The sequence below is a fragment of the Octodon degus genome, unplaced genomic scaffold (genome assembly GCF_000260255.1).
Source record: "Octodon degus isolate 3935 unplaced genomic scaffold, OctDeg1.0 scaffold00122, whole genome shotgun sequence".
Taxonomy (NCBI): Eukaryota; Metazoa; Chordata; class Mammalia; order Rodentia; family Octodontidae; genus Octodon; species Octodon degus.
In genome coordinates this window covers 7,400,641-7,417,812 of record NW_004524698.1, presented here as the reverse complement: position 1 = coordinate 7,417,812, position 17,172 = coordinate 7,400,641, and the positions used below count along the sequence as shown (strand labels likewise).

The 17,172-nt window shown below is 42.1% G+C and overlaps 1 protein-coding gene and 1 pseudogene across 6 annotated transcripts in view; one reads left to right on the top strand and one right to left on the bottom strand.

Moving 5' to 3' along the window:
* Tom1l2 (target of myb1 like 2 membrane trafficking protein) overlaps positions 1–17,172 on the bottom strand; it is a 136,739-nt gene that overhangs the window by 86,923 nt on the left and 32,644 nt on the right. The window lies entirely within an intron of this gene.
* On the top strand, positions 12,934–14,272 carry LOC101560385 (annotated as a pseudogene).

Here is a 17,172-nt window from a genome sequence, read left to right as displayed (position 1 = left end):
TTTTTAGCCTATGTAGTCATCAAGAATAACAGAATAATTTTGTAAGGCCTTTGGTGGTCAGCCTATCCACCTCCATGTCATAACTCATGTTATATAGTCTCTGTGTAAAGTCAAGTAACAAAGAAGGACTGCAGCCAAAGAAAGGGCACGACTGCATATTTAGGGCACCATGGCAAGGCCACCTACTGTGAGGGTATGGTTTTAACAATATGAAACTGTACTGATTTAGTAGAGAAAAACACTCCAGAATGAAACACAGGCTCAAGGTCCCTGTGATCTCCTAATGGAGAAGCTGCAAAGAGAAATGTAGGTTCATTATTCAGCTACCATGCTGCACTCAGCTACCATGCACATAGCAATTAGGGTGGAACTCAGGGCAATATGCTCACTGCGTACAAAGACAGCCACCCTCTGAGAGAAACCAAAATGCATAAGATCCCTCAGCATGGCAAGCAGCCAGCTGTTTAGAAAAAGTTTTCTAGTCAGAGACCATGTCTTACCAAATCCTCGCCTACAATTTGTTCAGGAAGCTTCTGTGGCTCACAACCAGCAAACAAATAAGTAAATATATTAATAGGCAGCACTGACAAGTGGGATGCTGCTAACTTTAGGGAGGCAGTTAAGCCATGAATAGGGTCTGGAGAGGTGACTTCCTACTTAAGGCTATTCTCTATGCATCCTTCCTACCCCAGGAAATCTAGCCTTGGCTGAGCTGCTTCTAAAGCAAAGCTGCCCCAAATCATTACAGATCCCTAATTTAAATTGAGCTTAGCATATTCTGAACTTCTTTCTCCAAAACCTGAATGGTGGAAAAGTAAACCTCTCTGCATCCACTTTTAACTGCTCTTTCTATTCAATAAGCTCCAAGTCTGCTGAACTCTGCTTTCCAAGGCCCTTGTTATGGTGTCTGCTTTAGGAGACAGCTTAGAGGCAGAGGAGAGGAGAGGATAGTGTACCTGGGAGCTTCAAACTGGTCCCAGGAACTTAGAGACAGTTATCTGCCCTTCCTGGATTTCAATGAGCTCCTCTGCAAAGGTGCATGATGTTGTGACCACATCATCTATGTATGACGTCTCAGACAATGGTGCCTTCATGCTCCAAGAGCCTTTAAGCCAAAAGGAATCAAGTCACAAGTCATGAAATATAGTACAGCAGGTCAATACAGAAATAGTCAACTGCAGCAGGAATTAAATTAAAATTTAAGTGAAATGTACTTTCACCCATCAATTTAGTAAATTCAAGATACTACTTCACCACTGGCGCAGTCTGTATGGTACGGCAGTACTAACTGATCTCCCGGGAGGGAAGTCATTCCCTTTCCTGCCCAATCTATCCTTTACCCAGCAGCTGGAGTGACCTTTCTAGAATACAAATCTCAATCCTGTCACCAGCCTGCTTGAAACCCCTTCAGAGTTTCCAACATCTGTTAGGATGGAGTTTACACTCTGTCCCTGAGTCCCTCTCTGGCCCATGTCACTCCACCCTCCCATCATTCTCTGACCTTGGTCTCCCCAGATCTATGCCCTTCAGCAACTCTGTGCATTCACACCTTTGTTCTTTTTGCCTGGGTATCTAGGGCAATCTCTCCCTACCATCCTATTTGCTTCCAGCCTGGTTAACATTTAACACCTTTGGAATGTGGCCTAAATTTAGTGGAATTTTTTCCAACCTTATTTCACATACAAGTGCCCCTGCCCAACCTGGACCAGGTTAGGTCAGGTTCCAATAAATCCTGAGCAAATATAAAGCAGTAATTATTTCTGGAGAATAAGAACTTTAAAAATGAGCCAGACATAGTAGCACATGCCTGTAATCCCAGCACTTGGGAGGCTGAAGCAGGAGGATCAAAGCCAGCCTGGGCTATGTAAGCAAGTTCAAGGTCAGCCTGCACTATAGAGTGAAACCTTGTCTTAAAAAAAAAAAAAGGAATCTACTACTGGGAACAGTGATACACACCCACTAATCCCAGCTATGCAGGCAGATTTCAAGTTTGAGGTCAGCTATGCAGGCAGATTTTAAGTTTGAGGTCAGCCTGGGGAATATACAGAGACTCTGTTTCAAAAGCAGAAAATAAAAGTTTTAACAAGAGTACATCCTTTAGCAGGGTAATTCCATTTAAAGAAATGTTATTAGTGAATAATCTAAAATGCAGACAAAAAAAAAAACGCAGACAAAAATTTAAGCTCTGAGATGTTTATTGCTGGATTAATTATAACACCAACGAAGGGGTGGAAAAGTAATAGAACCTTCTATAGTCATTTTTAAAAAGCATTTTTTAAATTTAAAAATTCATATTACATGCTAAATGGGGGGGATAGGGTGAAACACCATAGCATCATCTCAGTAAAGAAAAAAATACAATAATGTAGGAAGAAAATATATATGCCAAAATATTTGTAGTAGTAACTGTTGGGTAGTAGGATAATACATATTTTCCTCTACCTCTCTACATTTCTTTGTTTTGAAGTTTTCAGAAAGTAGAAGGGTTCCTAAGAGCCCAAATTCATGGAATTGGGCTCAGTGGTAGATGACAGGTTTCTTGGAGATGCAGTAAAGAGATAGGAAAGATAAAAGAAGCTTTTATTAACTCCAAAGACATTGCGGGCCAATGGATCAGGCGGATCCTCGGGCCTGAGACAAGGAAAGCTGAGGCGTTTATGGACTTCTGTTAGGGGTGGAGTTTAAGGGGGATACTTAGAAATGGCTGAGGAGCCAATTGGGGTCTTTCCTTGGCAGCGGGAAAGGTGAAAGGACACTGAACCCTGGGCTGGGCTGGAGAAGAAGGGGGAAGGTGGTCTCTGGGAAGATAAGCTATTGTTTTAAGGGCTTCAGCCTATTAGATGACCACCATAATCATTCAGCAATTCATACTAGGGCCAGAGCCTATCAATAGAGAATTTGCATGGTATGCTCAAGACCCTGAGTTTGATCCCCAATAGAAAACAAAAAGCCTAAGTTTGAACTCTTCAGTTCTTCTGCCTTGCCTAACACTGCTCCATACCATAAGGAGTCAGAGACGAGGGCAGCTGAACCCTGGTGCCCAGCAGTGCTGACCTTCCATGATCCTCCACTCGATTTTCTGCCCCACAGCATTTTGCACAGCAAATGCCTAGGTAGGAAGAAAGAAGGGCTCGGACCACCTATCCCTGTATACTTGAAGGATAAAGGAGGATAGTATTTGGCAAACTGTCCCTTCTTCCAGTGGTGCACATTCCTAGTTATGCAGCCACCCCAAAGTAGGCCATTCAACACGACCTCCTTCCACAGAAGTGTCATAAAAGCCTAACAAATCCATTCTCCTTGGTTTTATAATAGGCATCCTACTCCCATTCCAAGAATACTAACATTTTCACTTTTATCCTTGATAAGAGTCAATCAATAAGGAAACGTATGTTGATATTCACCCTGAGGAACAGCCAGCTTATGGCTATGTTCAGGGCTTCATATCTGGTCCTACTGGGTACAGGTTAGAGGAATCTCACAAATTGAAGGTGAGGGCCAAAGACCTGTTACAAAATGGGGGCTGGTACACAGCAACCAGATGAAACAAAGATTTTTTTCTTGCTTTTCTGTATCACTGTTGGGGTGGGGGCTTTTCCAGCGATTGAGGACCCCATGTCATGAAACTGTGTATTACCCAGTAATATCATGGGCTCTCAGCTTTCTAAGGCTGACAAACTGCCCAGCACCGACACGTAGAGCCCACTGTCTGTTTTCCTGCAAACTGTAGGAATGAGAAAGTACAAGGATAAGTGGCACTAAATAACACAGGGGTGAATACTACTCCTGCAGGAGCATAACAAAGGACACTTGAGAGAGCCGCATGGTGGACGGGCACGTGGAAAGGTTAACACCCCACACCGGGCTCCAAATCACAGCTCTTAAGCTTAAAGGCAGCTCCCGCATTGGACTCCTGCTTGTCACACCAGTCCACCTGCATCTGACACTGCTTAATAGAAAATTATACTTCATTCCTGCCACTCAAGAATGGTCTCCACTGATGTCTGCACAAAGGCAGAGCTGCATGCTTGACTGGATTTTGTCACACCACATATCTGCTTTGGAAGACTCCCTCTAGGACACCAAGAGCAGAAACCCTTTTTCCATGTCACCTTTCATATCCAGCATGGTGAGATAGAAAAAAACACCAGTATTGGCAAATGGAAGTAAGAGGGAGGCAGATTTCTTATAAAATTAAGAAAGGTTTTTCTAACCGGAGAGGAAGCCAACAGTTGTATGGGCTGCATAAGAGATAATAAGTTGCTTTTTTTTGTTGGTGTTTTGTTTTGTTTTAATCATTGCAAATATACAAACCTGGACTAGAGCCACCTGGCAGGATGCCCTAAAAGGGATGACCACTCTGTTAGAGATGTTGCCATTGGTAACCCATAGGAATCCTTCTACCTCAGGTGCCCAGGGACCTTGGATTTCACTGCAATAGTCCAAAGCTGCCCTCATTTTACTAACAACCCTTTTATCCCTGACTGGGATATTCTACATAATAAATGATGGCCACAGAGGCACTGGGCAGAATGAGGAAGCCATTCAGTCTTCCACTAAAGAAGGGAATGATGGGGCACTCTGGAAGAAACCCATGAAACTCACCATAGTGACAAATTATAAACTTTTCTACATTCCACCTCCCTCCACAAACTCATAAATGCACAAGGATACATTCTCAAAGACCATCATAAGCCAACATCACCCAGCCTCTATTGATTTCCTAGAAGACCTTTAGTGTCTCACATACAAACTTTATTTAATCTTCACCATAAGGCTAAAGTAAAAACTTTCTATTACCACTTTTTACATAACAAGATGAGGCTCAGGGAAGCTAAATTTCTTGCCCAGACTCCTCCACATATCAAGTGGAAGCCTCGCCTAGAATTCAGCTCTGCCTGTGCTGTGGGCCTAAGCATATCAATATGTAGCTACTCAGAAAGGGGATGAACATAATAAAATTAAGAGTCCACATAGGCAGGAAGCTTCTAAATGACTAGTTTCCTCCTAGTACTGGAGAATCTTCCAGCTGAACTAGCACTTTTGCAGGACTTGCAAAGTCAGGCCAGCCCTCTCTGGTGTGACCTGTCTCTCCCTAGAACTGCCCACACTTTGATGTTGAGATTGATACTAGGCAAAAAGTTGGCAGCTCATTTCTAGCACTAAAGAGAACTCTCATCTAGTTGAAGGCCTCCCGGTTACTGCTTGTAGTCACCTCACTGTACCTGTGGCATTCCCCCCCCCCTCTGGTACCCAGGCTGCCTGTGGCTCCTTGATGTTCTTCCCATCACGCCCATACTAAGTGCACAAATACCCATAACTAAACCCCGAGCTTCTAAATAACAGAGGGCCAGCGGAAAACATATGGAGGGGTGGAGCTTATGAGTCAAAGGGGCAATTTCTTCCTCTCCTCAAGGAGAGTCATTTCCCAATAACCAACTAATAAGATAATACTAATAAGTATGTTAAACATACTAACAAGTATGTTTAAGGGAATCAAGTACTCTTTGATCATTAGTAATACTTATGGTGCTTTTTGTTGTTGTTGTTTCTACTTTATGGAAAGCATCATAAGAAGCAGGCCTTTTTGATGTTAATCAAAATCTGGTGACCAAGAATCAATGGATAGAGCCAGGGAGATGGCTCAGTTGAATAAGTGCTTGCCTGGCAAGTGCAAGAGCCTGAGTTCAATCCCCGGTTCTACAAAAAATAAAAAAAATAAAAATTAAATAAATAAATAAAACACCTTTTGGGGAAAAAAAAAAAAAAAGAATCAATGGATAAAGGCACTACCAACATACAAAGAAAGAACCAGACAGTATGTGCCTCCAGGGAGAAAATATGCTACCTCCAAAGCTGTCTGGTCAAAAATTGAATATGATCCTGACCAAGGTCTAGGTCCAACTGACATGAAATATGAGAAACACAGAAACAGGTGAATATGTTAAATGATAAAAAGGAGATAAAATCAGCAAAGTCTAAACTATGGAAAATATTATGACAAATTAACTGTTTCTTCAAGTAAATTATAAGGGAAAAATGTTGGCGGAATCTATAGATCAATATACATAGGAGATATATCAATCATCTGTAATATTGGACCTTATTAGATCTAGTTCAACAAACTTAAATATATATGGCAATATGAGACAACTAGAATTCTTAACACTAACTGAATATGTGACATTTGGGGGTTACTGTTAATTTTTTATTGTTTTATGTATTGTACATGATAGGTAAATACTCCACCAACAGCTACATCCCAGGCAATATTAATTTTTTAAAGTACAAACATGCTACTATGATTATTTTTTAAAGAGTTGTCTTATAGAAATAATATGACTTGGGGATTTATCACAAAATAATATGGGTAGGGGGAGAGAGTAAGTAGGTAAATTTACAATATATAATATACTATGAATTGACAACTATTGAAGTTAACCAAAGGGTGAATAGGGGGCCACCCACTCAGGGTTCCCTTCTGTTCCTCTTAGAAACTTTTTTCCTCTCAATAAATATTCAATACTCTTTCAAAAACAGAAAGGCATATGGATGTTTATTAATACTATTTTGTATATATTTAAAATTTTCTATAACAAAGTTCAAAAAGTAAATCCTGATTTGAAGATACAACTGCTACATTCAGTGTTTTCAGAGAAAAGTTAAAGTGAAAACTACAGGTCATAGATTATAAATGTAACAGAAGTGCAGGTAAAGGGAAGATTTATTGAGTACCTTTTGGTTATGAGGTTTTTATGTAGCAGGGACTTTTACTAGTTATGGGGCCTCTATACCTTAACTTCCTCATGTGTTGGAGAAGAATTCTGCTTCAGGGCTTAGAGTGTAGCTCAGCGGTAGAGTGCTTGCCAAGTGAATACAAGACCCTACCCAAGTCATTGATGGCAAACCTTTTAGAGCTTTCAACAGCCTGCAGCTGCATGTGCTCACCACCACTGCACTAAATCAATCCCCTGCACTAGGGAAAAAAATTACACTTCAGAAGGTTGTTACTAAGGTGAGATGAGCTTCTATGTATCATGTCCGTAGAAGAGTGGCTGGCTTGTAGCAACAGATCTTGTGCTAACAGCCAGATTTATTCAAACACATGCAGTAAATACTATTAGACCCATTTTAACAAAGGCTTAAAAAAGAAAGGTAACTTGTCCAAAAGCTCACGTTGCTACAAAATAGCCATAGCTTGGGTTTCAGAGCCAGTCCCCAAAAGCAGGGCTGGGTTCTGGCCACAGCCAGGAGAATGCCCTGGGGCTGCACAGTGAGGAAAGCAGGCTTCAAGGGAAGAAATGAGATGTGACTTTGAACATAAAGAACAGGAATAAGGTAAAGCTAAAAGAATTAAGGAAGAAAAACATGCAGGATCCTTAGAAATGCCATTCTCGTGAACTTTGAGTCACATTCTTCTCCTAATTAAAGACTGGTCTCCACAACTGTCATTGGCATGACCTCACTAATTCAAATAAATAGCCACAGGGTTTCAGAGGGAACAATTTTAACTCTGCTTTCTGTAATAAGGATCCTGGATTACAGCCCAAAGCTTTAGCTAGTTAAGTGTGGGGGTCAGCCTCATAAATTGTTTTCTTGGCTGCAACCCAAGAAAGCCAGGCTGTCATCCTAGCAATGAGGTGATCAGTTTTGCATTCCTACCCAGAAGGGAGGATTCTCTACAGAGCTTGTAAATCATACTTTTAGATCTGAACCACTGGGATTCTCAATCTTTTCCTAAAATCCATTCCAGTGTTTTATTTGGGGAAAACTATACCATTAAAGATGGCAACCCAGAACACACATGCACATCCACAGGGAAAATTACTTGTCTAGTAAAGAGGTAGACAAAATCTGTCTCTTAGAGGCAAAGCCTTCGCTAGACAGGGTGGTGCACGCCTATACTCCCAGCTTTCACGAGGTTGAGGCAGAAGGATCACTGTGAGTTCAAGGCCTGCCTGGACTACATAGTGATTTTGTCTCAAAAAAAGCAAAGATTTCTGTGCTTGCTCATTTCTCTGAACACCTCAGAAAGGGGGTCCTGGTCCCTGCAGCGTCTATTCCTATTTGGCATTTTGTTCTTTGCATGATGGATGGGACACCATCAAAGAGCAAGTTCCAGAGGACTCGGTGGAGATAGAGGGGACACTGATCACAGCCTAAGAATGTCACTCATGTCCCAACTCTGCCTTCTGATTAACCACAGGTGACTCTTTTGTCTGCTTGTTTTTTCTGTTTATAAAGGTGGGTAACAAAGAACCTCACTGCGACATGAAAATGAAACATACATGAAAAGCCCCACAGAATTCTGTGCACTGATACAATTATACTGATAGGCAGGTTTCAAGCCTAATCTACCCACCCCCAGAGGCAGTGCTGTGGAACAACAGAACCAGTGCAACCAGTGAGCTGGTCAGGCCTGGGTTTGATTTCCACCTCTGCCATCTTATTTTCAAATTTTCTATTCCTAGCAATTTGACAGTTGAAATGGATGAATAAGCACTGTCTGCTCCTCATGGTCTTCACTGAATGGAAAACAAAAATCTACCAATAACGTATGAACCTCATTTTGCCTTAAGAATTTCAGCTTCTCTCTCACAAAAGGGGCTGATGTGAACTTTTGTATTCAGTTTTCTTTCTCATACTACTCTCTTTACTTCTCTCAATTTCAGGGGTGGATAAGCACTAAAAAGTTCCTAAAACTCAAGCCACAAAAAAGATAGGAGATACAGATGAAAAAGTCTAAAGAAAATCTATCATTCAGATCACATGCATTTAAAACATACTTAACACAGCAGACAAAGGTAAGGATCAGACAACCCTGACTCAAGATCAGCATGTTCTTTTGTATAAGGCCAGGCAGCAAAGTTTGATAAATAATAGCTGGAATAAAGGGGGGTACCCTGGAAGCAGTCAATCCCTAAACTCAAACACTTGCCTCTACAGTTTATTTGTACTAAGACCTCAGACAAGTTCACTAATCTCTTTTAAATCTTAGTCTTTTCACATGTAAAATGAGATAGCAAGTGCATACTTTGCAGAATTGCTATGAAGACCAGAAATAGTGCACATTTAAAGACTGTAGTATCAGCTACCATGTATTAGGAGCTTATTTTGTACTGTTCCATTAAGCCTTATAGCATCCCTATGAGGGAGCCATTATATCCTCTAGTTTTAAAGATGAAGCTACAATGGCTTAGACTAAGGTTATCTGTCCTCAGAGACACAGATTTAGGCTGAGAATGGGACTTGGGTTTGTCTGTTCCCGAGGTTCGGTTATTGTTTTGTTTTCTACAATGCCAGAATCTCCAACATGTTGGTCAGGAGCTCTGAGCTATACTCCCAACCCCATAGGGGCTGTTTCTGGGCCATTACTGTACCTGCTGCAGGCAGGCAGGAATGAAAAGCAGCCATTAGAATTCAATGCTTTTTCCAGCTTTACTCATACCTCTGGGACAAAAGTGTCAACTGTTGTCATTTTACAGGTGAGAACCTAAAACTGTGATGGATTAAGACTCACAAAATCCCTTATCTATTAAAGACATATACTTAAGTATTTATGGACAAAATTGTATGAAATCTAGAATCTGCTTCAAAAAAATGTGGCGGGGGGAGTATAATCAGATGAAGCAAGGCTGGACTAGCTAGATATTGAGAACTGGCAAAGCTGAATCATGGATACAAAGAGATTCCTTGGGGCCAGGGAGATGGCTCAGTGGAATAAGTGCTTCCCTGGCAAGCACAAGGGCCTGAGTTCAATCCCCGGTTCTGCGAAAAAAAAAAAAAAAAAAAGAAAGAAAGAAAGAAAGAAAAAAACCCAAAGAGATTCCTTATCCTGTCTTCCATGTTTATGTTTTAAACTTTCCATAATGAAAACATAAGAAAAAACAAAAATCTCACCTCCTGGAGAATAAAAAAGCCACAAGTGGATCTCAAACTGGGGTATGTTTTGTTAACAAATCCTGAGGCCCCTCCAATTACTGTAATAATCACATTAAAGAACCCTTCCTTCTTTCCTTCCTTACTACTTGAGTCTGGGTGCAAAGTGCTGCTAATCTGAGCTACAAGGTAGGAAACAGAAGCAATCTTCCCTGAGGCCAAATAGATAGGTGCAGAGAAGACCCAAGCCCAGCTTCTTGGAGAATCAAGGAAAGTTCTCTAAAAGGCAGCAGCCTTTGGAAGTGGAGAGGACTTGGGATCTGCAGGAGATTATAGGAATAAGCAAGTAAAGAAAGCAGGAGCAGCAAATGCGGAGACACAGAAGCCAGGCCTGAGCTGCCTCCACGTCTCCTGAGGCCAACCCTCTCCTGAGGATTGCTGCCATAGCTTCCCTGTTGGTATCACTTCCTCCAATCTCTTTTCATAGCCTAACCTCCACACTATTCTAGGATAGTTGTCTCAAACAGAAATCTGGGCTTTTGTTGTTGTTCACTGGTATAGTACTTACCTAGCACAGACAGACAGAAGGACGGACGGACGGACAAACACACACACACACACACACACACACACACACACACACACAGATCAACAGACATAGAGAGACAGAGACAGATGGACAGAGACAGAAGACCTCAGACTGTGATCACATCTTTTCCCTTCTTATTAAAAAGCTCCCAGAGCTCCCTATTTAACTCCAAATAAAGTCTACTTCCTTGACCCTCAGGATGACTGTCTCTAACCAGCTCTCACTTCCACCTGATGCCTCACTAGTTTCCACACAAATACCTAGGGCCTCCCATACTTGGGCCCCTTTTTCCAATGCCTTCTCTTCCCAGCATACCCCTCTGACTCTCAGTGAACTCTTTCAGGGGAAACAGCTCAGGTTTCGTGTCCTTTGTGAAGGCGTCCTCACTCTGCCCAGCTCAGTGCACAGTCTGTCATTTGAGCCCCCAACCCCCAACCTGCCCCACCACTGCACTTGTGGGTCTGCCTCCTAATGAGAAGGTGGGCACTAGTGCAAGGAGAGGAAGCAGACAAGGTGACCAACGCCAGGTGGCCATCATCACTATTAGTGACATAATTAATGCAGCCCCTGGGCAGGCAGACACGGGCTCTGTCAGTTATCATAGTGCTGGCATAAAGTGGCTGCTGAGAAAGGCTGCCTAGTGAGTGGACAGGTGAGGCTGGCAGGAAGCTGAATGGAGGGCTTTTTCCCAGCCATTGCGCAAACAACCTTGCTTTGGTGCCCTTCACATGTCTATAAAGCTCATGGCTGTAGGAGGTTAATTTAATACTAAAAAATGCTATAACAGTTTCCTTCAAAGGTGCCTACAAATGGAAAATGATACCCACAGCTTGATGCTCACTTCCATAGCTGCAAACCTAAAGGATATTTATGATCTTTGGCATCAGAGATTTGGTGTCTTAGAAGCAAAGAAAGGTCACAAGACGAATGAATAAAGACCATCTGCTTTCGGGTGGGGAAAGAGATCCTCACATTCAGAATTATTCTTCCCAATGCACCAGGCACGTTTCTCTGATGAAAATCACTGCATCAATACAACAGTTTTTATTTGACATAGAATAAAACCAGCATCTCCTACAAGGAGGGATAAAAAGCTGAACACCAACACACCGACTAACAGGGTGCTAACGAAGCCTTCTGGAGGGGAAGCAGGAGGCCTTGCAAACACAGCCCACAGCCCTCTCAGAGAAGGGGCACTTGTGCTCTCCATATTAAATTCTCAGTGACAAGGCTTAACAGAGGAGAACAAATGCTCCTGGAGATGTCTGCATGATTGCAAAGGAGAAAAACTCGTTGGGGGCTAGCACTAGAGGAGGGCCTCCTCCTCGTTTTTCATAGGCCTGCTGCTCCTCCAATTCCCAACACCATGCCTCTGACATTCCAGCAGATGCTGCCTGCCACTGCAGCACTAATCCTTCATCCTTAGGGGCCAATGGAAATGCAGGATTTCCCATTAATCAGGGCCGAGGACACCGAAATAGCTCATCTGACCTTTGCAAATACCAAAGGGTGGATTGAAAGTAGGAACTGGCAAAAGGTAATGTGAAAGTCTTTAGCTTTCCTTTCAGAGACGATTTTATGCCATCATTAGCCAAGAAACAGACTGCTGAGAGGCTCGACAAGGTTAAAAATTAGGTAGAAACAGCCAAGTTGGAAGCAAGATAGCTACCAATGTCACAGCACATGAATTCCTTGATGAATTATTTAGCATGCATTAAAAATATACATGGCTCAGAAATCTTCTAGCATTGGACTGAAAATAATGTCAAACTGGGAACCAGCAGTTCTCAGAGATAACACTCACACACTGAAATAAACATGGATTTCAATAAACAGTATCAGTTGGACTCCATCAAATAACAAAGAGCCAATATTGCGGTGGACTACAGATCTGCTATTGATGAGGAGACAGATTCTTTCTTAGGAGACACATTTTACACGAGATCAAACTTACTAGTAAGCTTCAGCACATACATACAAATTTACTACTTATATCCTGGAAATCTTAGTCAATGGCTGATATTTTAGGAGTAAAAGTGACCTCTTAGGATTTTATGGAAGTTTTCTTTGATTGGTTATAATTCAGCACCACACAAAACTAGATTTTGAGTAATCTTTTTTTTTTTTTTTGTGTGTGTGTGTGTGTGTGTGTATGTGTGTGGCCAGCTCAGCCCACCAGGGGGCGGGGCTGGTTGGCATGTGGTGCTGGGGGATTGAACTGCGGTCCCTGTGCTTTGCTAAGCTTGTTCTAAGTAGGTGCTTTAGACCACTGAGCCATCTCACCAGCCCGATTTTGAGTAATCTTAGCAAAATGTAGGACTCTAGGTTCTTTCAATTAAAAAAATAATTACAGAAAATTCAGGAACAGAGAAAAGAAGCCACCTATATAAGCTCAACACCATCCCAATTCAGTTTTAGTGGCTTTATTAAGATACAATTTATAGGCCTAGAGCAGCCGAGGCAAGATGGGTCAAAGTCAGAGTGGTGGCCATGGTCCTGGAGGTGGTAAGAAAGATGACAAGGATAAGAAAAAGAAATATGAACCTCCTGCACCAACTAGAGTGGGAGAAAAAGAAGACAAAAACGAAAGGACCAGATGCTGCCAGCAAACTGCCACTGGTGACACCTCACACTCAGTGCCATTTAAAACTACTCAAGTTAGAATTAAAGACTATCTTCTCATGGAGGAAGAATTTATTAGAAATCAAGAACAAATGAAACCCTTAGAAGAAAAGCAAGAGGAGGAAGGGTCAAAGGTAGATGATCTGAGGGGGACCCCAACATCAGTAGGAACCTTGGAAAAGATCACTGATTACAATCATGCCATCGTGTCTACATCTGTGGGCTCAGAACACTACGTCAGCATTCTTTCATTTGTAGACAAGGATCTGCTGGAACCTGGCTGCTCAGTCCTACTCAACCACAAGGTGCATGCTGTGATCGGGGTGCTGATGGATGACACAGATCCTCTGGTCACAGTGATGAAGGTGGAAAAGGCCCCCCAGGAAGCCTATGCCGACACTGGTGGTTTAGACAACCAAATCCAGGAAATAAAGGAATCTGTGGAGCTTCCTCTCACCCATCCTGAATGCTAAGATATGGGTATAAAGCCCCCTAATGGGGTCATTCTCAATGGTCCTCCTGGCACAGGTAAAACCTTGTTAGCCAAAGCAGTAGCAAACCAAACTTCTTCTTCTTCTTTTTTTTTTTTTTTCAGCCACTTTCTTGAGAGTGGTTGGCTCTGAACTTATTCAGAAGTACCTCAGTGATGGGCCCAAACTCGTAAGGGATTTATTTCGAGTTGCTGAAGAACATGCACCATTCATCGTGTTTACTGATGAAATTGGCGCCACTGGACCAAAAGATATGATTCAAACTCTAGGTGAGAGAGAAATTCGGTGAACAGTGTTGGAACTGTTGAACCAGTTGGACAGATTTGACTCACAGGGAGACGTGAAAGTCATCATGGCCACAAACTGAATAGAAACTTTGTACTCAGCGCTGATCAGACCAGGGCGCATCGACAGGAAGATCAAACTCTCCCTGCCCGATGAAAAGACCAAGAAGCGTATCTGTCAGATTCATACCAGCAGGATAAGGCTAGCCAATGATGCAATCCTCAACTACCTGAGCATGGAAAAGGATGATCTCTCTGGTGCTGATATCAAGGCAATCCCTACAGAAGCTGGTCTGATGGCATTGAGAGAATGTAGAATGAAAGTAACAAATGACGACTTCAAGAAATCTAAACAAAATGTTCTTTATAAGAAAAAAGAAGGTACCCCCGAGGGGCTGTATCTCTAGTGAATCACAGCTGCCTTCAGGCAGGTGGTTGAGACTTTGCTCAACCCCTGGGAAGGATGAGGTTTGAGAAGGTGCCCTATGGGAGACAGCTGATTTTTATCAGTAACGTGGCATGTCTTTTCCAGTATGACATATAGGGTGCCTACTGGATGCTTTTGTCTGTGGTTATGTGCCGCTTGCTCTCTGCTTCCCAATAAAATGTGCTCTTTCACACACAACACACACACACACACACACACACACACACACACACAAAAGAAACAATTTATACACTATAAAATTAATCTTTTTGTTTGTTTTTTTGAGATAAGAGTCTTGCTATGCAGTTCTGGCTAGCTCTGAACTCACTATGTAGCCCAGGCTGATCTCAAACTCATAGCACTCCTCCTGCTTCAACCTCCTGAGTACTGGGTTGCAGGCACACACCACCATGTCTGACTTAAAATTTATCCTTTTGAAATGTACAATTTAATGGATTTTAGTATTCTGAGTTGTGAAACCATCACTACCTAACTCCAGGATATTTTGTTAGGTCTTATTTTTGCAGTGCTGAGAATCAAGCTCATCACTTTGTACATGCTAGGGAACTGCTACCCCAAATTCCAGAATATTTTTGTTACCACCCCCAAGAATATTTTCATCACCTTCTTTTTTGTTTTGGCTAGAGCCAGGCCTGTGTGAGAGCAGTAGGTTCTATCTTTGGTGACAATGTCCCTGGTGCCAGTGGACTTGCCTCTATTGCTCTAGCCCCCCCTCACTATGGTATATCCTACCCTTTTTTGAGTGTCCATGTTGATTGAGCTACCATCTATGAACCATGTGTCACAGGCTGTGGGAGAGAGGCACTATTTATGTGGGAGACAGGGGCAGGGGTCATCTGTAAGACTTGAGTGCAGTTACGGTGACGGGCCTCATCAGATGTGGGGAGCCAAGTGGCCACATTGAAGGGATTGGTAGTGGATATAGTGGTGGATGGGTTTTGTATGAGCACCAAATGGATCTGTTGTCAGTGGAAACGAGTCATGTTTGCAGGGAGTGTCTTGTCATCACCTTAAGTAATCCATTAGTAGTCACTCCCGATTTCCCTTCTCCTCTTTGCTACCTTCAAACATTAACCCGAATTCTCTGTATATAAATTTGTGTATTCCAGAGATTTCACATCAATGCAATCATTGATGTCTGGGGTTTGTGTCTGGGGTTTTCACCAGGCATATTTTCATACAATTTGACGTTTTTAGCACACACTTGTAATCTCAGCATTCAGGAAGCTGAGACAATAGGATCATTGTGAGTTCAGGACTAGCACTGGCTATATAGTGAGTTCAAGACCAGCTTGGTCTACACAGTGAGATTTTTGTCTCAAAAAAATTTTTTTAGCCCTTTGCTAAGTTTCTTTCCCATCTTGATTCTTATACATTTAAAACAACCCTGAAACTGGGGATGTAGATCAGTATAAAGTATGTGCTTACTATGTACAAGGTCCTGAGTTTGATCTTTGGCACCACATTTACCAAAGCAAAAGCAAAAAACAAAAAACAAAAAATTATTTAACATTATAGTCTAGTGTTTTGTTTTGTTTGTAATACTAGCAATTGAACCCAGGAGCTTTGCACTGAATATATCTCTAGTCCTTGTCTTATTTTTAAATTTTGAGACAGAGTCATGCTAATTTACTAAGTTGCCTAGGCTAGACTCAGATTTGTGATCCTCCTGCCTCAGCCTCCAAGAGTGCTAGGATTACAAACATGTACCATCATGCCCAGCTCAAGCCTGGGTTTTACTGAACAGTGAGTTACTAAAAATCATTTATGGGTTCAGAGGAGGAGGAGGAGGAGGCCTATTTTGCTCTAAATGTTATCCTGCATTAAGCCCTTCCAAGCCTGTCTGCAATCTGGTGGAGTTTATACTTGTAATTCCATGGAAAAGTTATTGGAATTCCATTAAGTAATTCCAATCTACCAGTTTTAGTGCAACCCACAGCAAGAATGGCTAACCAGAACAAAGGTCTCAATCTAGAGCCAAACTTAGGTTTTATTAATTTGTGAAGAGGAGAGTGGCTCAGGATGAGTGACTGTGAGAAAGGTGAGAAGTATTGTGAGCTAGGATAGGTAGGAAGACTGATAGCACCTCTGCAATACGCAGAGACAGATATAGAAAGAGTAATGTGCATATCACAAACTGAGGAAGTAGCCTGTGGTTGGGGGCTGGTGCTTTGGTTGTGACATCTACCCTTCATGCCCCAAGATATCATAGATTATTTTTCGTTCTTTTCTTTTCTTTCTTTCTTTTTTTTTTTTTTGGTGGAACCAGGGATTGAACTCAGGCCTTTCGCTTGCCAGGAAAGCGCTTATTCTACTGAGCCATCTCCCCGGCCCCCATAGATTCTTTTTCAAGCTTCAGTCTCAGCAGCATAGGGGTCACTTGGCCTAGCCCTCATGCATACTACTTGGGAGCTACAGGCAGGGCATCACTGCTCTGTCACATTGCTTTAATAGCAACACATCAGTACCTTGGCTAGACCCATTTGCATTGCTTAAAGTCAACTGAGAGAATAAAGAAATATTCTAGCCAGCTCAGTAAAGGGAAGTAGGGCCAGATTTAGTGAAAATGGAGACAGATGTTCTTCCATCAAGGACAGCCATCCTGGTGATCCTCTATATCACCCTATAGTGTAGTCTAATTTTAATATAAAAATGTGTTAGGGTTAATAATATCACCTGATCTCTGCAGAACCCTATACACCAAATATAGTCTTCAACAAAATGGAAAGAACTTAAAAGATCACAAATTTAAATAGGAAGAGCTTTCTACTATCCAAAGAGCTTTCTCTTCTCCAAATGATTTTGAGTTAATTATGCTCTCCCCTGTAAATTCATGTGACAAACACTTAATCCCCCCCC